The following is a 25,543-nucleotide window of genomic DNA, read 5'->3' on the forward strand; positions in this document are numbered from 1 at the left end:
GTGGGTTAGCTTCCGTTTCCAATACAATGGTGCTGTCGAAGTCAATTGGGTGGTCACACCCTTCACAGTGTTCGGCCACGGCGCTGCGTTGACGATTCATGTGACGGACGTCCGCTTTGTGTTGGTTCATCCTTTCCGCGAAGTTCTTCGTTTCCCCTATGTACGACGCCGGGCAGACGGAACACGGAATTTTGTACACGACGCCCTGGGCCTTTTCTCTGGGCTGCCGGTTTTTTGGGCGGGGGAGAAGGCGACCAATAGTGCTGGTCGGTTTGTGCGTTGTCAGCACCCCTTCTTTTCCGAGAATGCGACCGAGCGTCTCGCTCACGCCTCTCACGTAGGGAATGCAAACACGTTTCCGCTTCTGGCATGCGTCTGAGGAAATAATAGACCGGATTTTGTTTTGCCTTTCTTGCTTCCTGATAATGCGCCGGATGAATGAGCTTGGGTAGCCGTTCTTTTGGAGGTCAGAAATGACTCGGTTCTTCTCCTTCCTTTTATCTTCACTTGAGGAACATATGGAGTCGGCTCTCTTCAGTAATGACGTCACGACAGATGCTTTGTGCGGGATGGGATGGTTCGAATCGAAATGTAGGTACCGTCCTGTGTGGGTTGGCTTCCTGTGCACCGAGGACTGCAGGCCTTTGTCGTGCCTTGTAAGTAGGACATCCTTGTAAGTAGGATGTCCTACTTACAAGGCACGACAAAGGCCTGCAGTCCTCGGTGCACAGGAAGCCAACCCACACAGGACGGTACCTACATTTCGATTCGAACCATCCCATCCCGCACAAAGCATCTGTCGTGACGTCATTACTGAAGAGAGCCGACTCCATATGTTCCTCAAGTGAAGATAAAAGGAAGGAGAAGAACCGAGTCATTTCTGACCTCCAAAAGAACGGCTACCCAAGCTCATTCATCCGGCGCATTATCAGGAAGCAAGAAAGGCAAAACAAAATCCGGTCTATTATTTCCTCAGACGCATGCCAGAAGCGGAAACGTGTTTGCATTCCCTACGTGAGAGGCGTGAGCGAGACGCTCGGTCGCATTCTCGGAAAAGAAGGGGTGCTGACAACGCACAAACCGACCAGCACTATTGGTCGCCTTCTCCCCCGCCCAAAAAACCGGCAGCCCAGAGAAAAGGCCCAGGGCGTCGTGTACAAAATTCCGTGTTCCGTCTGCCCGGCGTCGTACATAGGGGAAACGAAGAACTTCGCGGAAAGGATGAACCAACACAAAGCGGACGTCCGTCACATGAATCGTCAACGCAGCGCCGTGGCCGAACACTGTGAAGGGTGTGACCACCCAATTGACTTCGACAGCACCATTGTATTGGAAACGGAAGCTAACCCACGCAGGAGGCTTCTACTCGAGTCGTGGCACATACAGCAAACACGAGAGAATGTTAATCGTTCCCTGGGGACTCTCCCCTCATCCTACGTCCATGGGCTGCGGCCATTGACCCGCAGGTCCTCCACACAGGGGCTTAAAAAGCCAAGCTGCGCTCGCCCGTAGTCACACCGTGAAGAAGGGGCCGAGCCGGTCCCGAAACGTCGTGTTTTTCCTGTATTTTACTTGGTTGGCGTCACTTACCTTCTCCTAACGTCTCTAGGAGTAATTGGTCCCAGTGACAGCGAGTGAATGGGACAATAACGAACTGCGTTAAGAGTTATAATGAAGTGGAAGTCTAATGATGTTGTTACATCACTCTCTCCCTGTGGATAACAGATCACCACATCACCATACACGTATGCTGTACTAGGAGTCCTCACTACTGAGACGTTCATGTACAAAACTGTGCGAGCTTGACAACTGCCCGGTAGTTATCTGCGCACAGCGATGTCTCTTTGCAAACACTTTCTACTTACGCAGCCTCTACTAGTCATCCTCCCGCGAAGAGGCTTGTTGTCTGAAAACAAAGGCGCCGTCAAGTTTGAATGGATGCAAAACAAAATTTTTTCTTGCAAAACGCGGATACAGGAGATCAGCATGCTATAGTGGGAGGCTGCGCGTAATTAATATCGATCACCTATACTTTTTTAACCTCCGGCGAAACATTATTGTGTAACAGCTTTTATGACCGACAGCTTTTTTTACTTCACACAGATCGCGTTGCGGCATCCGCGGGTTCGAATCGAACGCGGGACCTCGTTTTCATTGTAGAAGCGCGTTATTTATCTACCTATTTACTTATGTATTTGCACATCCACTTCCTGATATGTCTCGGCTATGAAGTATTAAGGGATGGGTATAATATGTTCAGAATGATGACTTCGATGGTGTTCTTCAAATTGGCTGGGGTTGATACGGCGTAATGCGTCCAGCGGCAGATGATTCCAGTTCCGAGATAACTTGACCAAAAATGAACGAAGGAGAGCGGCTGTTCTTGCAGCGAAGCTGTAGGCGGCCTTGCGGTGGCTTATTCGGCTGGAAATACGACAAGCTCGTTGTATGACGGACGTTCCTGAAGCCAATTATGATAGCGGGGCAACTGCGCAATATTGTAATGTACTGCAATCGAAGCATTGAATGTAGGGGTCCATTCTCCCGTAGCGTAGCAAAATATTTATTTTAAAGTTTGTCCATCGCTCGCATCGAGTTGCTAAGACTGCCATAGAAAATTAATGAGGAAGTTTTTAACGACACCAAGGACGTTAAAGGAGCTTTGAAACACCTTCCGAAGAGAGTACATCAACTCTCTAAATCGCTGCATTGTGTTGTCATGAACAGCTGAATCAAATTATACAAGCAGCAGAGAACCTGCAAACACAGGCGAAAGTTGGCGATCCCTTTCTGGCGACTTTTTCATGCTCGCACCCTCCTCCGTCCCACGCTTCTGCGGATACCAGTTGAGAGGTAGCGATTGCTTAGATTCTTTGTGACGTCAAGCAGCTACCACCATCGCGGCCAGTGTAGCTCCGGAGGCTCAGGAAGCTCCACCCCTCGGCGGTGGGGTCAGCAGAGAAAGCACAACCGTTCAGCGTGCAAAAAGTGAGGAGAGGAGAGGGAAAGGAGAGAGGGCACTAAAATTCAAAAGCTTACTACAAATATTTAAGCCTGTACCAACCGCGTTAAAATAATTCTTGCTGGATAATGTTCATGCAGCAGCGTCCTTTAACATCCCAGGCATACCGCAACTTTATTAGAGCCCCTTTCGGAGTCCCTTTCGTAGTAACAAATGCAAACATGCCATGGGGATATTTGCGGATATCTTGATTGGTATTCTGGAATCTGGAAACGAAAAAATTGCCTTCATGAAGAGCTTCAAGTTCAAAAATGTGCTTCTTCAGAATTTCTGGGTATGCAAACGTTATGAGAGGTTGGTTCTAGTTTTTGGGGCAGATGCGCACTGTAATCACAAGATATGTCTGATGGATAAGCTTTTATTTTCCATCAGCAATGCGGAGAGAGGAGGCTATAGCCTGCAACCGCAGCTTGACTGGGCCTCTCCTTTCTTCATGAAAACTCCAGGTGGCACCTGACAGCAAAACTTATATAGATAGATAGATCTTTATTTAGACAACAAGGTCTCGGATACAGGGGCAAAAGGCAGATGCACCCTGCCTGACGGGGCCCAAGCACCCGACACAATGCTCAGAACAAGCGGCAAAAGAAGCAAGAGCTTCATACACTCTCATTACAAAAAACAACACATAATTATACAAAGTAAAAGTAGGAGGAAGGTGCATACTTTTGCAATGACATAATTAAAGTAAATATTTACAAGGCACATCACAACAAGAAAAACACGAGAATTCAAAGAGTTGAGGGAAAAACAGGGACATCAAGAATTTTAATCATTCGGGCGAGAAAGGAGGTAAGCTTTAGCATTTCTATTGAATGACTTTTGGGAAACAGATTTCTGAATAATTTCTATGACCTGTGTATGTTTGTTTAGAAGACTGGGAATTAAATATGAAAGCATTTCGGTTCCATAGTTAGTCCTTACGAATGGTACTCTGTAACTGACGTGCCTTAATTTATAAGGCGCGTCACTACTAGAGTTTAATTGAACATATTTAGTGGGATGATGTTTGAAATCGTTAAACACATAAGAAAGCAGTTTCAACTCAAATAATTCATTGACTTTTAGAATAGAATGCTTAGAGAAGTACAAACCTGTATGATCATTGTATGCAAGGTTTTCGACATATCCTATTGCTTTTTTCTGTAATGTTATCAGCCTCGTGAGGTTAGTTTTCGTTGTAGATCCCCAAACAAGTAAACAATAATGAAGATGTGATTGAATTAGGGTATAATATAACTGCCACTTCAGCCATTTCGGAACAAGGTCTCGAAGTTTATATAATACACATAATGACCTTGATATGCTGGCATGAATCTTATGAAGGGGCTAACCCGATTTTACATTTTCCGACGTTGAAGGATCACAGCACGTAGTTTTGTTCTGTTTTCTTCTTTCAAATGATGCGTTAGAACATTAGAAATGGCGTTCGCTTATGACCGCTAAATAATTTAAAACTGAATTTCTCCTTGATGGTGTTTCGGTTTCCTCAACCGAACGATGGCTGCGACGAGCTCGGAGTGCTTAGGCAAATTGACGCAGAAAAAAAACCCCGATAAAATCGATGATACGCTGTTTCAATTGTCTACAACGCTTAACCCGGCCTTCTTCAGCTGGAATAACCAAAAACAACGTACCACAAGTTATATTGTGTTTTTTTTTCAACGGCTCAAGTGGCCTGAACAGTTCTTGGGCATCCCAGTGGTGACTATGTTCACAAAAAGAAAACCCCAGTAGCGTAGGAGAAGAGATCAATAATAAATTATTTAGCAGTCGTAGGCGAATACCACGCGGAGGTTTGTTTATTCTGATATTTTTTGCAACATTACAGAGGAGGAAACATGCAAGTACAATGGGGTGCCGGTAGTCCTTTTAATTTTTGATTTTATTATGCAGATGAATAGATCCTATGTCTCTTCATTAGCTAGAGGTGTTTGTGTCGCGTTCACTATGGCCGTCATTTACTTACCTGATGCAATCTTTTAGATACAGATTCTGCCAAGCGACCTATTGCTAAAGACTGTGCTAGTTGCAAATAATTAAATGTTGTGGAACTTCAACTGTACAAAAACAAGAACAAACTACGAACAGCGCCACTCGTCATATGCCAATCTGCCTCGTCTAAAGTACACGGTTTTCAATTTCCCTCGCCAGCACAGCAAAGTTTGGCTAAAGCCGATGGCAACAAAGAGGGCGCCTTTCGCCAGTCCGTAATCTTCAAGTTTACAGTCGATCAAGCACGCAGCGGAGTCGGACCCGGACCACTGAGCGGCCATTGGTGCGACAGGTGAACACAGGCCGATCTGCATGGCTAGAACACCCTGAAAAGAGGCCGAGGCGGCGAAGATCGGCAGCCCTGATCGCAGACAGAAGAGCTGCTACCCCTTGACAACTGCGACGCTGATGAATCCCCGCGCGGCGACGGCAGCCCCGTCCCCCAAGGACACGTGCCGAGCGCTTAACGACGCCTGCTTGGGCGCGCGCCCCTTGACCCCTTCTACTACGCCCGGCGGCGCAGTTTGGAGCAGCGGCCGGCAGGATCCTGTTTTTCTCTCCGCCTCCCGGCGTGGGGACACAAAGGACTTTCTTCCGTGAGCGGCGCCGGCGCCCAGACGGACACCGGTCAGGTTCAAGGCCGGTGTCAGCCGGAAGAGGCCTGGGAGAAACCCGCGCGCCGCACTCTTCCCGCGCTGCGGCGCGAAATTCGCCGGCGGAACACGTGCGCGGCGGGGATTTCCGACACAACGGCGGGTAAAACGAAACGCACCGAGCGCCCTCGCTTGGCCGGCGGCGCTGCACGACGTCACGAAGGCGCGCGCGATTCCGGTTGGCGTACAACGAAAGCGAAATGGCGTCCGGCGCGTGCGGCAGTCGGGCGCGTGTGCTGCCGCCGTGCGCCGCTACTGAGTAAACGAGAAGACGAGTCCTCGCCGCCGTGTCCTGCAGTGAGGAGTGGGATACCCGCTGCTGCAGCGCCGTTACCTGGACCGCCATCGAGTGGGGTAGTCGGACATTGTGAAGGAACGAGAAACTGGCACCGGATTTTTCGGCTGGTCTCTTCTGCACTGGCGAGCATCTTCAGCGGACGTGGCTCCGTGAATCGGTAAGCGACGATCGTTTACGGACACTGCTGACGCTGGATACTATGGCAAAGAGAGGGAGGAGGTCGGCTGAATTTCAAACCGGATCAGATTACAGCGTCTGAAAGCACTCAAAGTATGCCTCGCTATTAGGCAGGAATATTTTGCGCGTATCTGTCCAATTCGATATCTGGCAGGTAGGTTTCGGTTATCTTCGAACGCTCGTTCCAAGCACCGACTTGTGTTCGTCTACATCACGCCACTTTTTCATGTCACAAAGGATGCACCAGCTAAATAACAACGCACTGTAGACATATTTGATTGTGTGGAAGATTTCGAATAACTGAAATGTGCCTCTGTCACTGCTCACTTCTGCCTCGTTATCGGCTGTGCAGCCGAGTGTTTGAATCCTAAAGTAGCACTACAATTGTTAATCGAACAACGTTTACAAACTTGCTGCTCTCGATACTCTGTCACAAATTGCATTTCAAGCTTCCAGGAGGTCTCAGTGCAGGTGTATAGTGGCGCTCTATTCATTATTATAATCATCGCCGCTAGCATTTGTCACAGTAGCAACAACAAAGAAAAAAAAAACGGTTTCAAGAACCTTCGAGACTGTCTGTCAGCCGAAAGAAGCGTAGTGGGAACTCCGATTCGAATTTCACCGCCCTCAAGAATAAGGACTGTCGGTAGCAGATTACCGCAAAAGTCACCCTGCCCTACTGCCTGCCTCGCATCAGGAAAATGGTGCCAAACATCGATGCTCGCAAAAATGTTCTCGACCAGCGCGTGTGCCACGCATCGCCGTCAGCGCGCGTCCCATTAGCGATGCGAAAGTCAGTTCTGTACACACCGCAGAGGCCACGCCACACTTGTGTGGAGGAGATATCCCCCCCCCCCCCCCCCCCTGCTCTGGGTTTCCTAAGGCCCACCTATCTGGACATGCATCGCTCTTTTTTTCTCGCGCCCGCCGTGCTCGTTCTGGGCAGGCAACGCAAACGACAAGCGGACGACTCCGATCGGTGTTTTGCGCAAGCTTCTTCAGCCCCTCCCCGCGCTGAAAAGGAATGTCCGCGGCTGCCAGCCATCCGGAGGGCGGCGAGCCCAACCATCGGGCGTGAGCGCGGTCGTTTCGTCTCCGTGACTTTGGGCGGATAGCCTTCGTGCGAAGGCGACCCGTTCTACGGGCCTCCTGGCGATAACTGGGTGAGCCGACGGCGCGGGGCCTGCTCTGGCCTCACGCCAACGCGTAAACGTCACGCCGACAAGGTAACCGCCGCCGCCGCCGGAGAAGTAGAAAGGACGCGGCGGAACGGTCGGTTTTCGCGCCCCCGCTGCGCCTGCAGACGCCGCAGAAGGTTGGCGTGGAACGCCTTCGGGACGACGACCCTGCGGCACTTCTTGGAAGAAAACATCCACGTGCTTTGTTGGCATTTGCCGGGGAATTAGCCCGCAATCAGAGGCGATCGGTGAAGAATGTTTCGCTCAGGGCCGACTCAGAGGACAGAATCACGCGGTCGACGTGTGGTGCACGAGGAGTAAAATGCGGACGCCTATGGCAGGCGCAGATTCGCTTGCAAACGGCAAGCCGTTGGTCGGCATGCATAAATCGCGATACTTAGACTCGCTCATTATAACTGAGTCATATTCCAAGTTTCGGAAAAGTACCTAAGCGTACGGAGGGCAGAAGTGATCAATGGTACAGTGAGTGGGGCAAATACAGCCATGGGGAACCATTGTGACGAAAGCGCAGTCCCACATGACAGAGGAAGTGCTGTGCCGACCTTTACTGAGCTGCCTAACGGAAGGAAACTGAACCGCCATCGGGCTACGCTGGTCCATGGAATTGTGCGGAACATCTAAGCTTCCTGTACATTAAGGCCCGTCTGACCACACACTTGAGCGTTTCCTCATTATTTGTCTGTGCTCGCGCCTAACATAGAGCCTCCAGTGCGAAATTTGCAAGAATCCACGCGGAAAGAGCAGGATCTGTCTGACGACTTTTCTTAGCAGAGAGCTCTCACTGAAAGAGGAGAGGCTCTACAGCAAGGTGTATTGCTGGGCGAGTTGGTTGGGGTACATCTTGAGAAAAACAGCGCTTGCAGACAAAGGACCAGAACGAGGACACACAACTGCGCTGGTTGTTGTGTGTCCTCGCTGTGGTCCTTTGTCTGCAAGCGCTGTTTTTCTCAAGAGGCTCTACAGGACTGCTTGTATAAACGCTGGTTTCCTTTCCGTATGAGTGAAAAGCTTTGAATATACGTGCGCACCATGTGTTGTTCTGTTTAGGAACTACGTCGTTTGCACTGATTTGATCGTCACATTTCTCACGCCAGCCTTCTTATCGTTGCTTATTGTTGGATAGCGGATAATTTTATAATTTTAACGATGAACTCGAGCATCTTTTTTGTTTCTAGTAGAGAAACATGGGAGAGGCCTTTGCCTTGCAGTGGGCGTAGTCTGGCTGATGATGATGATGATGATGATGACATGTAGACATGTAGACAAGAAACTCACAGGCGAAATGAGCACTCGAAGTAAAACCTATAGCAGGGAGGTAAATCTTGTACGTGGAGGCTATCGAAAAGGGTACAACTTAAGTTAAGGACAACGCAGCGAGCTATGGAAAGAGAAATGATAGGTGTAACGTTAAGAGATCGGAAGAGGGCAGAGTGGATCATATAACAAACGAAGGTTAATGACATCGTAGTCGATATCAAGAAGAAATTGGCTTGGGCAGGGCATGTGATGCGAAGGCAAGAAACCCGATAGTCCTTAAGGGTAACGCAGTGGATTCCAAGAGAAGGCAAGCGCAGCAGGTAGGTGGATGCGATTAAGAAGTTTGCGGGAATAGGGTGGCCGCGGCTGGAACAGGACAAAGTTAACTGGAGAGATATGGGAGCCGCCTTTACCCTGCAGTGGGCGTAGTCAGACTGAGGATGATGCCGCCTAATCGTCCATTTCGTGTCATGTGCAAAAAGACCTAAACGAAGTTGCTTTCACTAGTGTAAATCAAATAAGGAAACGAGTTAATTTGTTTGACTGACATGCTTTGCCACGATGCATTTTTCCATATACGAGGGCTGGTCATCAATTCGCAATGTGAACCTTTTGCAACCCGGCTTAACTGAAGTAAGCAGGTCTTCCGGAAGTTCTCATCACAAAGAGCGAGAGCTTTTCTCATTTTATTTCTTGGTCGCCGTTTCAAATTTCTTCCATATCTTCGAATAACGCGGGAGAACGAAAGCTGTGAGCACCTCAGCGTGTTGTACTACACGGCAGCCACCGATCGATTGCGCGGACAGTGTGTCGCGTGGGACGAGTGCGGCGACTCCTCCTCCCCGGTGATGCAAGGCTGGCACGTTTCGTCTTGTTTTCTGCATGCCAGAGCAGGCGGGATTGTACGGACAGCCGTGAACCCGATGTCACTGGCTGACGAGGATGCGCGGCCCCAGCATGTTTGCGGGAGTGTCCCTTTCGAGAGTACTGTACCCCTCACCTTTTCTTGGAGAACTGGAGTCATGCGTCATACGTGTGGCGCGCTCATTCTACCGCACCTGCATACTGATGCTGCAATTGGCAATCGCTGCGCTCCTCGTCTCTACGCGTACACGTATGGAGTGTGTATATCTGTGCCGGTGGGGCAAGCGAGCCGGGTACCCATCTTTTATAGGTATGTTCCAGCAGGAAGTTCTGCTCCTCGCTCTCTTTCCTCGAGTCCGGAGTTGTTTACAGCTTCGCAGCGAGCGTCGGTATGCGTGCCGCTGGGATAGAAGGTCGCGCGCTCTGCAGTGCTCGGCGCGCCTGACGCCGAGGTACTTGACTCGGCGCACTGCGACGGCCGTGAAGAAGTCGTCCAGCCGCCGATATCCAGGTCGCGGTTCGCTTTTCTGCGATCGCGAGCCGCGGAATGGTGAACTCCTCCGAGCGCCCAAAGTCACGCGACAGCGCCCGTGCGTACAGACACCCGGAGGTTTTGCAGGCAGTGCGGAGGCCTGCTTTGGCGAAAGCGTAATTTGGAATCTGCGTCAACCCACTGAGTAAGTGGCATAGCCAGAATTTTCATTCGGGTTCTCGTAGACTACGACCTCGGGGCGCTGGGAATGGCAACACTGCAGACACACTAAGGGTCGCCAGCTGATATTCGTGGCCAGGCAGTCAGCTGATGACTGCAATGCAGATGTGCACGCCGTCGCTGCACCCTCGGACTCAAACGGGCGACAGCCCTAGTCTCTGATTGCATGCTTGACTTACAACCAAATGCCTACAAATGGTCCCATCTCAGCACCATCCTTGCGGGAACAGAACTGGCGGCGAGGATAGGCTGCACGTCAGTTCGCCTGTCATGGCAGCCACCTTTGTCTCCAGCCGTGTCAGTGGCAGTTCTTCAGCTTTCGAACTTTTGGCCCAGGTTCGGGTCTCTAGATTGAACATTTACGTCACTTGTTCATGTGTATTGGCTGAAGGAGAACATTCTTGTTACGAAGGGGTTCAATCGTCAGACACAGTAGGCTGCGCACTATGCCTGCTCCTTGGAGCCCGCCTCAAAAAAAAAAAGGAAATGCCCATTAGTTGAGTTGTTTACTATTGTCCTGATTTGCAGCTAACTCAACGGTGCTGTTTTTTCTCCACATACGTTTCTCCATATACGTTTTTGAAATTTCGGACCGGTCATGTATATTGGGTGTAATTCCAGCACCAGTAATACAGCCATATCGACACTTAGCGCTGAGACCCAGTGTCCCAGTTATATGCCTTATTGTGCACTAAGTGTGGCGGTGGACACTTAAACGCGTCTCACTGCAACAGTTGGTACGGGGTATCACTGGTAGCTGGGGGAGAAGCAGAGCTGGAAAAAAATTACGAGCCATTAAAACAGCTCGGATACGTTAAGAAAGCTGAAAATAAATATGTCAGGTGTCAGGATTTCGACGTAGTTGAACTACAAAGAACGCATTGATAACAAAGCGCAGTCGTTCGGGCCCGTTGATGTTACCTGGTATAAGAACCAGCGGAAGACCAGTACTATACAAAAAGAAATGAGAGGCATCGCTCTGTGGTCACAGCGCAGACAGAGAGGGAAGTCAGGGAGATTAACCAGAAGGATGTTCGTGTTGGCCACCGTGCACAGGGGTAAATAAAAGACACACCCGTCCTTCGTCGCCACACACAGGGAATTCACACAGCAAACGTTCTCCCGTCTCTCCATAGCCACATGTGGCACAAGCAGCGTTGTTAGCCATGTCGATGTGAAACGAGTGCCGCTTTGCAAAAGCAACAGCGAGCCACAGACTGCAAAGCCAAGCTCCATCACGCCTTGCTATATAAAGCGGAGGAAAAATGTATAAATCTCCGACTTCTTTTTGAAACCATCAGGCTAGAAGAGCCATTTTACCTGCCCTTGAGGAGCAGCAAGAAATGGGTGGAGCAGGTCCAGAACCTGCAGTGCATTTCCTGCTTTTGGAGTGTGCAGGCTATAGGCACCAGCATACGCACGGTGTTCGTACGCGTCTCCAGCATTTCGGTAACTTACAGGTCTTGGCCTTGTGCTCCATTCTATCAGCAACAGGCTCAGGGCATTGGGGGTACGGCACGTGCTCCGTCACTGCGGATCTACATGGCCTTAGTAGGAATGGCCAAGCCACTTGCAGGTCTCGGCCTTGGAGCGGACGTTGGCTTTGTGCTTGGATCAGCAATGGGCTGGGAGCGTTGAGAGCTTGCTACCTGATTGGTCGCTGCGGCAAGAATTGCTTCGGTAGGGATGGCCGAGTTACGTCAGCAGCAACAGCTCAGCCTCACCAGCCATCAGTCTCCTTAGAGGTGGAGGACAAGTTGCAGAAACTTCTGGAGTACCCTTCACAGGGGCGACTCCACTTCTAGATGATCTTAAGTGACATTGACGCCGTAGTCGCAACATTTTGGCGGCCTCCGAATGTGTTGAATTGTCTCTCGTCATTTGTTTAACTACTGGCTGTTCAATCTTCAGGCGGGGACATTCCTTCGAGGTAGCTTCATGAGGACCAGAACAGTTGGTGCACTTGACGACAACCCGCCAGGAGGCCCAGCTTTGTGGCTCACAACACATTGTGCACACGACGGAGAAGGTGCGCACTCCACTCACGTACCTGACCTTCATGCATTTTCGGCACTGGCACGGCTGCGTGTCGGAAGTGCTCAACCCAACCTTCACCTAACTCTGAAAGACAGTCCGCCTGGAAAATCAATCCACTTTGAGCTACCGAGTTGCTTGGATTGTAGTATTTCAAGGCTGTTGGCAGGAGTCTACACCTCTGCGCTGCTTTCTATTTGCCTTCTTGCTCAGGACTGGGCCGAACCATCACTTTATGCCCGAGAGTTCAGCACCAAGACGTGTACAGTGGCGCTCTCCGTTACCATGACTACGCTAATACGTTACTTTGAAAGTTATCGCCATAGTCACGCGATGGAACAAAACGTTGACGCGGTATACTACAACGAACGACGCGAAAGCCCTTCAGAGACGGGGCGTAAGCGCACCCATGTTGGCGACCGTGGCGATCATCGCAACTCGAAGGTGTCGTACGTTGCACGCTTGCGTGGCACTCCCTGACATATCAAGTGGGTAATTATTTAACAACACAGACACTGCGTTGAGGTCTGAACTCAGTTAAGACGCAGGTCTAGGCTGTAGAAGATAATGGTTGAGCCCATGAGACCTTGTATTTTTCTATGTGTTTACAGAATACTACTGTTACAGTAGTATACTACACGGTACTAGCCCCACTCGCGAGCCTATATCCGTCGCTAAACAGCAAAACCATCATGGTCGGTTTCATGTTGTGTCGTGATTGGCTATTTCCTATCTACATAACACACTCTTTGTGGCAGTATTTACCCAGCAGCCTGCGAGTGCTTGCATTTACAGCACTCAAAAGAACCCTCGTCGCTCCTGCGTCGATCTGCGGTGGACAAACTGCACTGCAGCGATTAGACTGTTGGCATATAGTTGCTTTAGAATTTTGCGTCCATTTTCATTGCCTGAATGGTAAATGAACACCGAATTAATGGTGGATGAAGTAAAGCAAAGGTGCTCGCTCAGGGTAGCCTCGCGCCTAATTAGTGGCCTTGCACTCATTCTCACCGATCCTGGCATCCGCACAGGACGTTCTGCAACGCCGACCGCCGCGGGCTTTCTCGCCGTCCCTCGGTGCTTAAACATACCTGCGAGCAAGAGACGCATCCATCAACAGCTCTACCTTCTGATTTTTATGTTTTCGCTGGTCTGTGCGCAAATGCTTTGAAGACCTCGAGTGTTTTGCGCGATGACTATCCGCATGAGGCTCCCCCTGCAAAATACTGCGCCTGGCCGTCCGCCTTCGTGACGAGACGAAGTATAATGAAATTGAACTCCAAGCGAAAAACGAAGCGCTTATACTGTGGCTGTTTACGCGCCTTACAGGGACACTGAAACCAAATATGGAACTACGCAAAACGAACTACGCAAGGTTATTTCTGTGGAAAGCTACCGACGTTTTTACTGCGCGGAAAGGTGCCATCGTTCCTGAGAAAACCGCAAATGAAAGTCCCGAAATTGTCCCACATTCAAAGCGCCTGCGGACAGGTGACGGTGTATGCATGCGGTACATGCATGTTTTTCAGCACATCTAAAAGAGCACTCACATTTACACTGCTTAGAAAACAACGAAGAACACGCACTCGCATCGTGCTTCGCACTTTGACGATGTGCATACATAAGCGTAAAGAAACACACACTTTGCAGTTTCATAACGCCCGCAGCCTGCACAGAGTAGCTGACTCAACGTCTGAAGTGAGAGCGAAACCTCTTCACCGGACGCGTAGCAAGCACACACAGCCTGAATGCCGTTGAGAACTTGTGGTTCTGAACTCCAAGAATACGTCACTCTGCACGAATCTTACATTGTCGCTGACACGCATACCTCGCTTTTACGTAGTTTCGGTAAAAATGACATATTTGCTGTAGGGTGACCCCCCCCCCCCCTCCCCTTTTAAGTCTGGCCTGACTTGGTACTCCCCTTTAGTGTCCCTTTAAGAAACACGGTACGAAAACATTGTGTTTTGTTTTCTTTATTTATAATGTTCTCTTCTGCCTCGTGATGCACATCTTACACGTGACTCGGGATAGCCATCCAGAGGTACTACCCAGAGGTAGTACAATTAGGATGCTACCAAGAATCATTTCAGGTTACCTTTGGCCGCTTCCTTGAGGTATACATAACCGGGTTTGATTCATTTGTTTTTTTACCTGGCTTCCTGTTGCAACTCTTGACGCTTATTGGCAACAAAACCGTATAAATGCCAACAAGGCAACAAGATGTAAGACTGTTGGCACGTGCACTTTCCATAAATTTCCCGCCGAGCCCCGCTGCGCCGTGGAGGCAAGCAATATCTTGGCAAACTTCCGGAGGACAAAAAGCTAGGCGAGTTGGTTTGAATTTCGCCATACTGCAACAGCGCGAACGACGGAGACCAAGAAAGAGGCAAGAGAAGCACGGCGCTCACTAACAACTCAGTACTTTATTCAGAAATAACAGTTTTTATAGGCTGCAGGAGAGTTGTTAGTCAGCGCCGGTTTTGTCTTGCCTAGTTCTTGGTCTGTCTCGTGTGCGCTGTTGCAGTATGGCAAGCGGGAAAAGATACGTTGACTTGAAAAGTGGTACACAGAAATGGCGCGGTACCACAATTCGCTGTCTCTTTGACGGTTATTGTGAATTAGATATAGCAGTCTAGCAAGGCATCGCAGTGAATCTTCTTTGTGCCAACATAGAGAACAAAGGAACTGCAACTGAAATACGCAGCGATACGATGGCTGTGCTATGTATGACTTCGAAGCGGTGAAATGATGTTCTTTGTTAGGTATTTCGGCAGACTGCCATCAACTGAGAGCCTTAAACCTCGCGCTGCACTCTATAAAACACACATATTGGTCAAATTATTTGGAGAACTGGTCGCCAGAATATCTGTGAAGCCCATGTGTCAATGCGCATTCTCGAGTAGCCGCTTGTATGAGTTGGCTGATCATTCGCTCCGCTTTAGTTCCGCCACTCAGGGCTGACCTCTGGGTTATTTGTTCTTTCGTTGAAAGCAGCTTGCACAGCCCGCTCAGACATCGTATGCCATGCAGTTGCCTTGTTTGGGTGCGGGGATCGATAAAATCCGCGCGTGTATTCAGTGCAGGACAATAAAATCGCAGAGTATAGTGTGCCCGCTGGCATAAAGTGATATACACACTGGACTCTCGAAGGAAGTCTAGTAACGTCCGGTGGGGCGGCCCAAAAATTCATTTTTCTACATCCGGTGGACGGCCACGGGGTGGTACGCACCGGAACCAGTGTTTCTTGGTCAGACATAATTGCGCTTTTGAAAAATACTTGCAACAACACAGGGAAGACACAAACTCCGGTGCGCAAACTGTCAACTGAAGCTTTTATTGCGATGAGCACACATATACGAGGCCTGTTAGAAAAGTATCCGACCTTTTGCCGAAGAAAAAAAACTGGCATAACAGGAGCGTTGGAAACGTAATCACCTTCAAAGTAGTCTACTTGGGACTCCACATACTTCTCCCAGTGGTGCTGCCATTGTTGGAAGTATTCCGAAAAAGCCCCTTTCGGAATGGAGTTTAGCTCAGCTGTCGTTGCAGCCATAATGTCTTCTCTTGTCTGAAATCGCGCTCCTTTCAATGGCCTCTCGATTTTCTGAAACAACCAAAAGTCACAGGAGGTGATATCAGGAGCGTAAGGAGTCTGTTGAACTACAGCAGTCTGGTTTTTCGCGAAAAAGGTGTGAATTTAGTTCGAGGAATGTGCAGGGGCATTGTCATGATGGATGCTCCAATTTGCTGTTGACCTCAACTTCGGCCTCTTGCCACGCAGGCGACGGAGGACATCCCTGTAGTATTCTTTTGGTCAATGTTTACTTTGTGGGGTGCGTACGCGTGGTGTGCCACACAGAGGGAGTAAAAGAAAGCAGTCAACATCACTCTGACATTACTGCGCACTTGGCGGGCCTTCTTTGGTCTTGGTGACGTGGAATGCCGCCACTGTGACGACTGGGATTTGGTTTCCGGGTTCTACCTGTACACCCAAGACTCGGCACTAGCGATTATGGTGTTGATGAAGTTGGGGTCACTGTTTGTGGAATCCAGCATATCCTGTGAGACTTCAACACGAAGCTGCTCTTGCTCCACCGTGAGCAGCTTCGGGGCGAATTTCGCCGCATCTTTCTCCATGGCCAAATTTTCGGTGATAATGGAATGTTCCGAAAAATTGGTGATGTCCACCTCTTCCACAATTTTTCGGACAGTCACACGATGGTCCCGCGTCACTACAGCGTTCACTTCGGCAATGACCTGGTCATTTGGGCATGTTGATGGCCAACCGGAGCGTGGCTCTCTCTGCACCGATGTGCGGCCGTCTTTAAACGAATTGTACCACTGCTTAATCTGTGTGCTGCTCATAGCATTGTCACCGAAAGCCGTCTGAATATTCCGGATGGTTTCCACTTGGCTGTTGCCTAGTTTCTGGCAAAATTTGATGCAGTAGCGCTGCTCCTGTTACTCCGCCATTTTCCTTGCAATAAAAACCGACGAGAGCACTGCGCACTGCCTCACTCAAACGCTGCGTGCCAGTGACTGACGCTATCGGCAGGCGAGAAAAAATTTGTGCATGCGCACGAAGGTTCAAGGTAGGCTGGTGTAAGCGTGCTTGTTTCAAATCCACCAGGTGTTCGTAAAAAAAAAAAATAAAGTCGGATACTTTTCTAACAGACCTTGTATAAGCTTCACATGACTATATGCGTGCTCATCGCGATAAAATCTTCAGTTGACAGTTTGCGCACCGGAATTTGTGTCGTCCCTGTGTTCTGCCAAGCCTTTTTCAAAAGTGCAATTATGTGTGACCATGTTAAATACCAACTAGCCCAATTTGAAACCCTCTTAATGGCCAGTGTTTCTGCCCGACAGCATGCAGAGAGGGGCAGGTCCAACGCAAGTGTTTAGTGCCTGCCTCGCAGACAGAAAGGGCAGATGTCACCGCGGAAGGGGCGTGATCGATACTGTGCCGGCCGCGACCGGGTTACTACCGCTGGGGTGAGGGTGAAACGGAGGCGCAACCTTCGAAGCAAGACCTCTTCCCAGCGCGCTAGGCCGCCAGTGAGGTCGGTGTTACACGGAAGATTCACTTGTTGCTCTGCCTCTCAACTGTATAAACATTGATTACACCCCAACATGATGATGATGATGTCCTCAGGCTTAATGGGACATACCCACGGAGGGGGATTGGCCAGGGTGCATCCAAGGGTAGGAAACAGCTTTATCTTTCTCACTACGCCGTCCGTCAGCATCAAGACTGCTTCCTGTATCATGCAGCGACTTAAAGGCTCGAGCTAAAAACGTATGTAAATAAAAAATTAGCACAAGGAATCCGGGGACGAAATACATATAAAAAATGCCTTACCGCCGCAGCGACTGACTATTTGTGACAGGACACCTGAGCACATAACTACGGTGTTTGAAGACAGTTTCCCAACCGCTCGCCTTCCATTCAATGGGAACAGCAGAAAATTTTATAAAAAGTGTTTTATAAGATAGCATAAACACAGAGAATGCAATAAACCGCAGTGAAAGACAGGCATCGAGCACGCTTCAGCGCTAAGTGGAGCGATAAAGAGTACCAAGACTTCTAACAGGAACACCGTAACCTTCTGTCCATCACGTGAACCTTGCTTACGAGTCAGTGTTCAAAAATGTCAGCGGAAACAAGAGTTGCACTGCTATGAGCCGAACTTAAGTGCGCTCCAAAACTACCCTGTTTCATAGGCGAACTGGCTCTCTCCGCTGCAGTAGCTTCATTGCGGAAACCAGGAGTATCTGGTCTTGGACGTTACGGCTGTCCTGGCTTCATAACATAGGACTTGGGGGCTCATTAACTACGCTTACTCTCTGTCTCTCGTATTTGCCCACAACGTCCGAAGTGTCATTAGCAGCAGTGTGGCGTTGCGATGCCAGAGCCCAGAGGGGCTCTGGCGCGAGCGCCGCAACAGTGCTGCACCGTTGGTCACGATCCATTTCCTCTGTCCTCACATTCGCGCCGCCGTTTCTGGCAAGGAGTCGCTCTTGGCTTGCACTTCACAGCTTCTGCGGAAAGAAAATGGGTGGCCGGGCCATGAGGCTGTGCGGACAGCGGCACAGCCTCGCTGGCAGTCGGGCACTGGACCGGCCTGCCGCTAGCTACGTCTTGATGAGCGAGCGGTCTGGGGCTGCGAGCACTGAAGGCAGTGATCACGGCGGCTTCGTTCGTTCTTACTAAAGCCACCGAAGCCTCCAGATTGCGCAGGACGGCCTTCACTAAGTTGTAAGAGAGAATATAAGCTACGGCGATCGTTGGCGGACGGTAAAGGGAGAGCGCAGAGATGATCGCCACCCTGTAATGCAAACACCGTCGGGAAAACTGCTCACAAACCTGCACTCAAGCATGCTTGCAGAGCGCAGTCGCCTCTCTCCCAGGGTCACGGAAACTGCGTAGCCTTGACTCCCAATTCGCTCCGAGAAAGCCTCCAATACTGGGAAGAGCAGAAGCAGTTTGATGGGGCCGCTGGCGAGCTAGTTGTTCTTTCTTCTTTCTTTACTCTCTTCTAACCTCTGCCCTCTTCGAGCCTTTCGCTTACGGCGTACTTTTGGAACGATCAAGCCGTTAGAACATGGTGAGCGCCGTAAGACTTCTGGTCTATCATTACTGGTTGAAACTCTCAGTCTATGATGATGTCAAGAATAGCCCTCGGGATTTTTGTTCAGTATGCGCGCAATGTGCTTCAAGCCTATCTACGAAATCTGAAATTAACCTTCTTTTCTATAGAAAGAGGAGAGTTTTCATTGGGGATAAATGTACTTAAGATAGCGCTGCGCCGTGTCATCGCTTTCAGTCGAGAACAGTGGTCAAGTTTACATTGCGCGAAGTGCTTCGTTTTTGTGTACAATGCCTCCACACTCATTTGTACTGTTTCACGGAGCTGCTGCAGTAAGCCTTCTCTTGAGGCACTACATGCGGATGTATTTGATTAGATTTCACTGAAACATTAAACTGCATGTGTTCTTGACTTGCGAAAGTGTTGCGCCGCTGCTACGTAATTTCATGCAGTAATTACCAAGGTACTGGGCTGACAAAGTCTGTTTAGCCTTGCTTTGTTGTGGTGTCGGACACCATAACGCTGCTTACATGAACTCGACAGAGTACGAGTCGAGTTGATTATTGGAGAGAAATACCGACTTTTGAGAAGGAAACGTGGGAGTACTCCTCTACACTCTTCGTCGATATATATATATATATATATATATATATATATATATATATATATATATATATATATATATACACATTCTATAAAAAGGGGATTCAACTCGACTTCTCACCAGTTCATCTAAACGTGGCGTAAGAAAACTTCATGGAAATGAAATCAAAAATAACGCTCTCACTCTTTGGCCTTTGGCTCGGAAGTGTGCGTTATGGCTTAAAGGGGCACACACACAAAATTTCGACCGCAAACAAACAATACGATTTGTTTCACGGGCGTAGGATGTCTTCCAACAGGTTTCTATTGAAGGCGTTAAGTGCAACATGGTTTAATATGATTTTGAATGTTTCCTTACGAGCCGCTCTGCACTTTCAGCCGCATCGAGTGGCGTCAAGGCGCACTTGTCCCTAATTATTGGGCCGTCACCGAACACAATGGTTGTTCTCAGGAACAACCACTGCTTGACGGCGGCACCGACGTCATGAATACCTTGATATCAAGAGGGTTTCAAATTGGGCTAGTTGGTAGCTAACATGGTCACATATAATTGCGCTTTTGAAAACGTCTTGCGCACCATAAGTGCGCAGCACAGTTTGTGTCGTCCCTGTGTTGTCCCAAGTCTTTTTCAAAAGCGCAATTATGTGTGACCATGTTAAATACTGTGATAGTCCAGGCTGACTCCTCTACCGTGACGTCAATGTGCACTTCAGTGTAGGCGCCGACCGAGAGCGAAAGTGCCAGTAGAAAATGGTTTATAATTAATTATTAACACTGCGCACTGGTGTGCTGAGCCCATTTACATGATTACAAGGCCCGAAGGCTTCTTTCGAGGCAAAAAAGCTTTAGGGTCTGTATCCCTTTAATAACTGGGGGTCTGGCTTTCGTGTGCGATAACTCACTTCAGGTGCTCGCTTCTGTTAGGAAACCTGCTCAAGGACTCCTAGGCAATGGAGATGCGGTTGGGTAGCGTGGTGTTGCTGCAGAACAGTGCGCTGGACTGTTGTAACACAAGGAAGGCGGGCTGGATTAGAGAAAATTAAAAAAAAAACAGTCCCCAGCGTCTGTAGGGATGATGTCCCTCTTACGCCCCAGCAGCGAAGACTAAAAAGGAGCTCAGTCCTGTTTTCGAGGCCTTTCCTAGTGCGATAACATTAGGGTGCCTACAAGTGTCGCGTCCTTCTGGAGTCCTAAGACCGAACAACATATTCTTCACAAGAGTCCTGACCATTAGGTGTGATGCTCAGCCGCGTGATGGTGACGATGGCGCTAAGTGCTTCCGAAGGAGTGAGGGCGAGGGTACTTTTCCGATTCTAGAAATTAAGAACGCTAGGCCGCAACAGGGACCGTACTGCAGCATTCAGGAACAACCGCTGCGAACTGGGCAGTTTGAGCAATGACTGTATATTCAGCGCGCAGACTCAGTTTGTATTCTTAGGAGGCTTCCACAATGAGGCGGACTAAGTTCGGTGATATAAGGATCCAGCACGCCAGGGCACGCTCCTTCCAGATAGTCTCCGCGGCTATCTTTCCGCCGCGGTCACAGCGCTGCCCCTGTCTCGTGCGCGGCGGCCTACGTGCGGAGTCGCTGCGAGCAGCAGGCGTGCAAGGCTACGTGCGCCGCCCGGTTGAGGGGCGCTAAACTTGACACGGTTCCGCCGGGTGGCTGAGCGCGGAGCCGACACGCACAGGCGGTCTCGGTGTGCGTCACCTGGCCGTGCGGCTCACCACGTCTGTGATCCCTGCACGGCTCGGCCGATTCTGGCAAGCTCAAGGAAAAATCTCGAATATGCAGCCAACGGCACGCCGCGTAACGGGCATCGCGTTAGCCATTCTATACTTTATAGCGGCAACCGCCGCCAAAGAAACTGCTGGAAACAAAACGTGCGCAGCGCCGCAGAGAGTTCTTCGTTTGGCGCCTTTTCAGATAACTCTCGCCGCACTATGTTTAGCCTGTCGTTGTAGTGTAACACAAAGTTCTTTGTTAGGGAAGCACGCGTTTAAAGCATCTCAGTTGCCCACTAACGATTACCGCTTGATACCCTGCACAGTCCTTTGATCCAGCTTCATGTATACATATGCTCGCAGGAGCAGGTTCCACAGTCTTGCAACCCTTGCGCAGTAATTTGTTTTTTTTTTTTCACACTCAACAGAGCTGCGAGTATTTCTGTGCATGAATACGGCAGTGGTGCCTGAGGAAAAAAAAGTGAACTGTTCGTGAGGAGGACCAAGATACCCGTGGCGGCCCATATTGCTATCTTTCTAGCTACAGGCACTGAAACACTTCGTTGAACTTCTGTTCGATTAAAGAATTACATAAGAAAAAAAAACAGAGAGACCAAGAAAGCGAGAAAGGAAACTTCCAAGGGGGGCCACCGCGCCTATAATCGCTGACCACTATTCGAGAGCGGTTTGCACGCACAGATTGCTGACAGGTTTCTGTGCAACGCGCTTGCCGAGTTTCCTGCTAGCGGAGTAAGGTCAACTTGCCGCCGCCGTGGCGAACGCGCCAAAAAGAGGTCCCCCTCTTGCCAATTGGATAAGGAGCGACCTTCGGCAGCAGCAGCACTTTGTGGAAAACTCCGCCTGCGAAACGCGTTCCATGCCCTCCGCACTGCCCGTCCGATCGAATATCGGGACTGCGATTCCGCTGGTCGCGTTCCTCGTCATGTGTCGCGTTTTCCTCGAGTAAGCAATTTGCTTTCGTGTCCGCAGTGCCGGTGTGAAAGAATGAATATTCATCGCGACAACACGTTGGAGTTGTTAGACACCCCTCTTGTTGTTTCCCGCGATGGCATCAGGTACTCAAGTTTCGGAACATGCCCGAAAAACCCAAGTTGTACATCAGACTAGACACAGTTAAGATTAGAGGAGAGATAAACCTGTGCCCAACTTTCATGTGTGCTTAATGAGAACTTTAATCCGATAAGTAATCTTGGTCGTCAGCATAATGTATAAGTGAATGGCTGTATATCTGGTCTTGGTGGCTGTGTTTTGCAATGAGGCTTACACGCAAGAGAACATTATCCTCGCGCTTACCTTCAGTGTACATTAGCAATTTCCACTCGCTTTCAAAGTTAAGGCAGAAGTCTGCTATCCATGACGTGTTTCGGAGGTCGCGTTTCTTCCCTACACTGCAAAATTATCACAGATCCCTTGTAGTTAATGGGCTTGAAGGTGCGGTTTGGCGGGAATCTTAAGCCATGCTTGGCATGGCTGCTGCGTCCGCTGGTACGGCTAGACTACTTCTCCAGTAACGTACGGAGCAACTTGTTCGATACATTGACGCTGTGTGCAGCCGCTTGAGGGGCCCCCTATGAGGCAGTCTGCGGCGTCGCTCTCTTGGAAGTGGTGGCGGCATCGGTCCAGCGGCAACGACCTTGAAGTGGGAAGCCCACTCGGAGAGATTGCGGCACGGAAGGCTGGCATCCGGAATGATACGCGCCAGCCGAGTCGCAGTAGTAGTGCCTTGGTGTGACACATCCGTCGCGGCGGCGCCCCCTCTTTCGAGCGAGGCGCATCTTTCCTGTTGTACGGGCCACCGCAGCCGCGCGTGGGGCTGTGCATTCGTCGCCCAAATCGGGGCGCCTTCGCAGCGTGTGCCATTGTTCCGGGAAAGCGCCGCTCTCGCCGTCCGCTCGGAAACAGGCGCCAGTCCTTGGCGGGCTGACAGCGTGCGGCAGCCCGATCTGTCTCCGCGGCAAGCGCTGAGGTCTTTCCTCGGCTTGTTTTTCGTCGCTTCTTTGCTGCGGCGCTTCTTAATAATTGGCAGCGAAGCGAAGGGGATAAGCTGGAGACGCGGCTGCGTAAAGGACTCAAGCCAGATGTTTTTCGCCAAGCGTCATTCCTAAAGCTGCTCCGCCGACCACATGGACTGAGCACGCATGAAGCTGCCGCTGGGTGATGGTATAGGCAGGCTTAGCTTGTGGAATACCTATCCTGTGAAAATCCTTGACGCAAAAGCATCTAATCTGCGTGACTCTAGACGTGACAACTTTCTTGATAAACGGCTCGGAGAAGAAAAAAAAGCACGTAATGGATTAATAATGTGACGTTGAGCGTCCCGTTACTACAACCCGATGTTCATGCATTGAAACTTTCACATTGGACTTATTTAGTCCAGTTAATGCGTAGAGTCGTGCTCTTCTCCTTTAGCCCCAGAACGAGTGTTAAGAGCAGGCATGTCAGCTTAGCATAGCCATGAACTTGTCTCTGTAGTGCAACGTCATAATGGCGGAGTCTATAATCGACTTTAGGGCTAGGTATGACTTTAGGGCTAGTTACGTCCTTACCTGTGAAGCGCCCATAAATTTATCATTCGTTTCTGAAGTCGCACTGTGTGAAAAATTCTCACAGAGAGTGATCTGGGTCGTGCCGTGTTTATGCGAGCACGCTTTGTAGCCTGATCGCATGACTCATACAGGCGATTAAAGCTCGACAACAGCGAGGCACCTTTACCGGTTTCCGGTTGCGCTGCCTTACGCAGTCAAGGCACTGACGCTCGAAGTCATATTCTTAGCCACAGTAGCTTCCAAGCCGGAGTCTGCGGGAGTGGAGGGGATGGCCGTTCGGTGACCTCAGAGAACCAGCGCACACCGACGCCTCTGGAGCGTACTGGCGCGAAAATGGGGCTGCCAGCTGCAAAGGGCGAACTTGCTCGCCTATAGCGTGACTGCGTTACGCTGAGCTCTGCAGCGCCGCTGGAATATCGGTATCTATAGGTGCAATAGCCGCGCCACTGCCCTGAAGATTCATGAGACAGCCATTCGTTAATGGTGGCAACGCGATGCACGTACACGCGAGCATGCATTCCGTCTTCTGACAAGCCCCTAATGCTTGACCCTCAACTTTGGTCACGACCCTTGCAGGGCTGATAAATCTCCCAAATGGCATCTTCAACGAAACCGTGTTGTCTTACACAGAACTGACCTTGTATTTAGGCAGCGAGCTGAGAGTGAAGTGCACGCCCCTTGAACATAGTTCGCGTCTATACATAGGATACGTTATTTGAAGGAACAGCAAGCCATGGAGGCTTTCGATGCGACGAAGTTGTACCCATTGAAGTGAACCACCTGTATATGAGAGGGCCTCAAATAGAAAGGTATTTTGCTTGATTGATAACAGAAGATGTTTACAGACATATCACTGCCAGCGCGCCGACCACCGATTAGCCTTCGAGGAGGTGAGCGTCTTGGCCGTGGAGCCAAACCTCTTCAAGAGGCGACATGTGGAGTAATGGCACATCCGGCTCACAAAGGCGGCGATGAGTAGGACTCCAGGAACGCTCGCCTCCGCGTGCATTAGTGGACTGCGCCACGTGCTAACAAAGGGAGAGCTAAGGCAGCACCCCGCTGCTGCTGACACTGTTTAGTCACCCCTAAAGAAGGTACCGAGTTGGTCCCGAAACGTTGGACGCAGTTAAAATATTGGTTGGCGTAAGTTTTCTTCCAACAACCATCGTCAGAGTAAGGTCCGATCTTGCGGGGCTACTTCGTATCGAGAAAGCACGCAGAGAAGGAGGCAGGCCCTGAAGTTTTCAAGGCCCTCAAGTGAAACTCCCTCCATTTCTCAGAACGCGTGCCTCGCCGCAGATCTGTGACGAACACGTCTTTGGCCCTGTGAGAAAATGCGTGCAGGGACATGCATTTTCTGCAGCAACGGCGCGTCCTTTGCCCAAACACCGGTGCCGTACTGGCACGCGCTGAGAAGCAGCGCAGACTACGGCAGCGCCCGAGGCCACGGCGACGCGCCGTGCGCTGCGGCCGCCAGCGGCGAACCCCTGGGAGACGCCGGACGGCCAGTTTTCCCGGGAGGCCAACCGGTCGACCAGAACGGCGCGGAGGTCGCCAAGGACGGCGGCCGCAGCACAGCGGCTCGTTTGCGCTGCTGTTGCTCGCACTGCGAACGCGGCGCCTTATAAGTGTGCGCGGGCTTATTCATTTCGGGTGCGCAGTCACTACCACGCTACACCTCCGGCTCCTGTCAGTCAGGCGAAGGCTGCTGGATTATAATCTTCGAAAGCCGCCATTGCCATACCGAATAGAGTGGTGCATCTACTTTCGTATTCGCACCAGGCAAATTGTCCACTCGTTCATAAGGGCCGGGGGCATCACTGTTTCTCCTGAAGTGAATGCGC

General features: G+C 50.2%; 1 protein-coding gene across 3 annotated transcripts in view; it reads left to right on the forward strand.

Annotated features, from left to right (window-relative positions):
• The first annotated feature begins 5,849 nt into the window (after positions 1-5,849).
• Positions 5,850-25,543, forward strand: part of LOC149344779 (dual oxidase maturation factor 1-like) — a 77,993-nt gene continuing 58,299 nt past the window's right edge. For all 3 annotated transcript variants that reach the window (XM_089546384.1, XM_089546383.1, XM_089546387.1), the window contains exon 1: positions 5,850-6,125. The gene's annotated coding sequence lies outside the window, so the exon portion shown is untranslated. The remainder of the gene's footprint in view (positions 6,126-25,543) is intronic.

This window comes from Amblyomma mixtum, chromosome 5, assembly GCF_055824585.1.
Source record: "Amblyomma mixtum isolate Tamu chromosome 5, ASM5582458v1, whole genome shotgun sequence".
NCBI lineage: Eukaryota > Metazoa > Arthropoda > Arachnida > Ixodida > Ixodidae > Amblyomma > Amblyomma mixtum.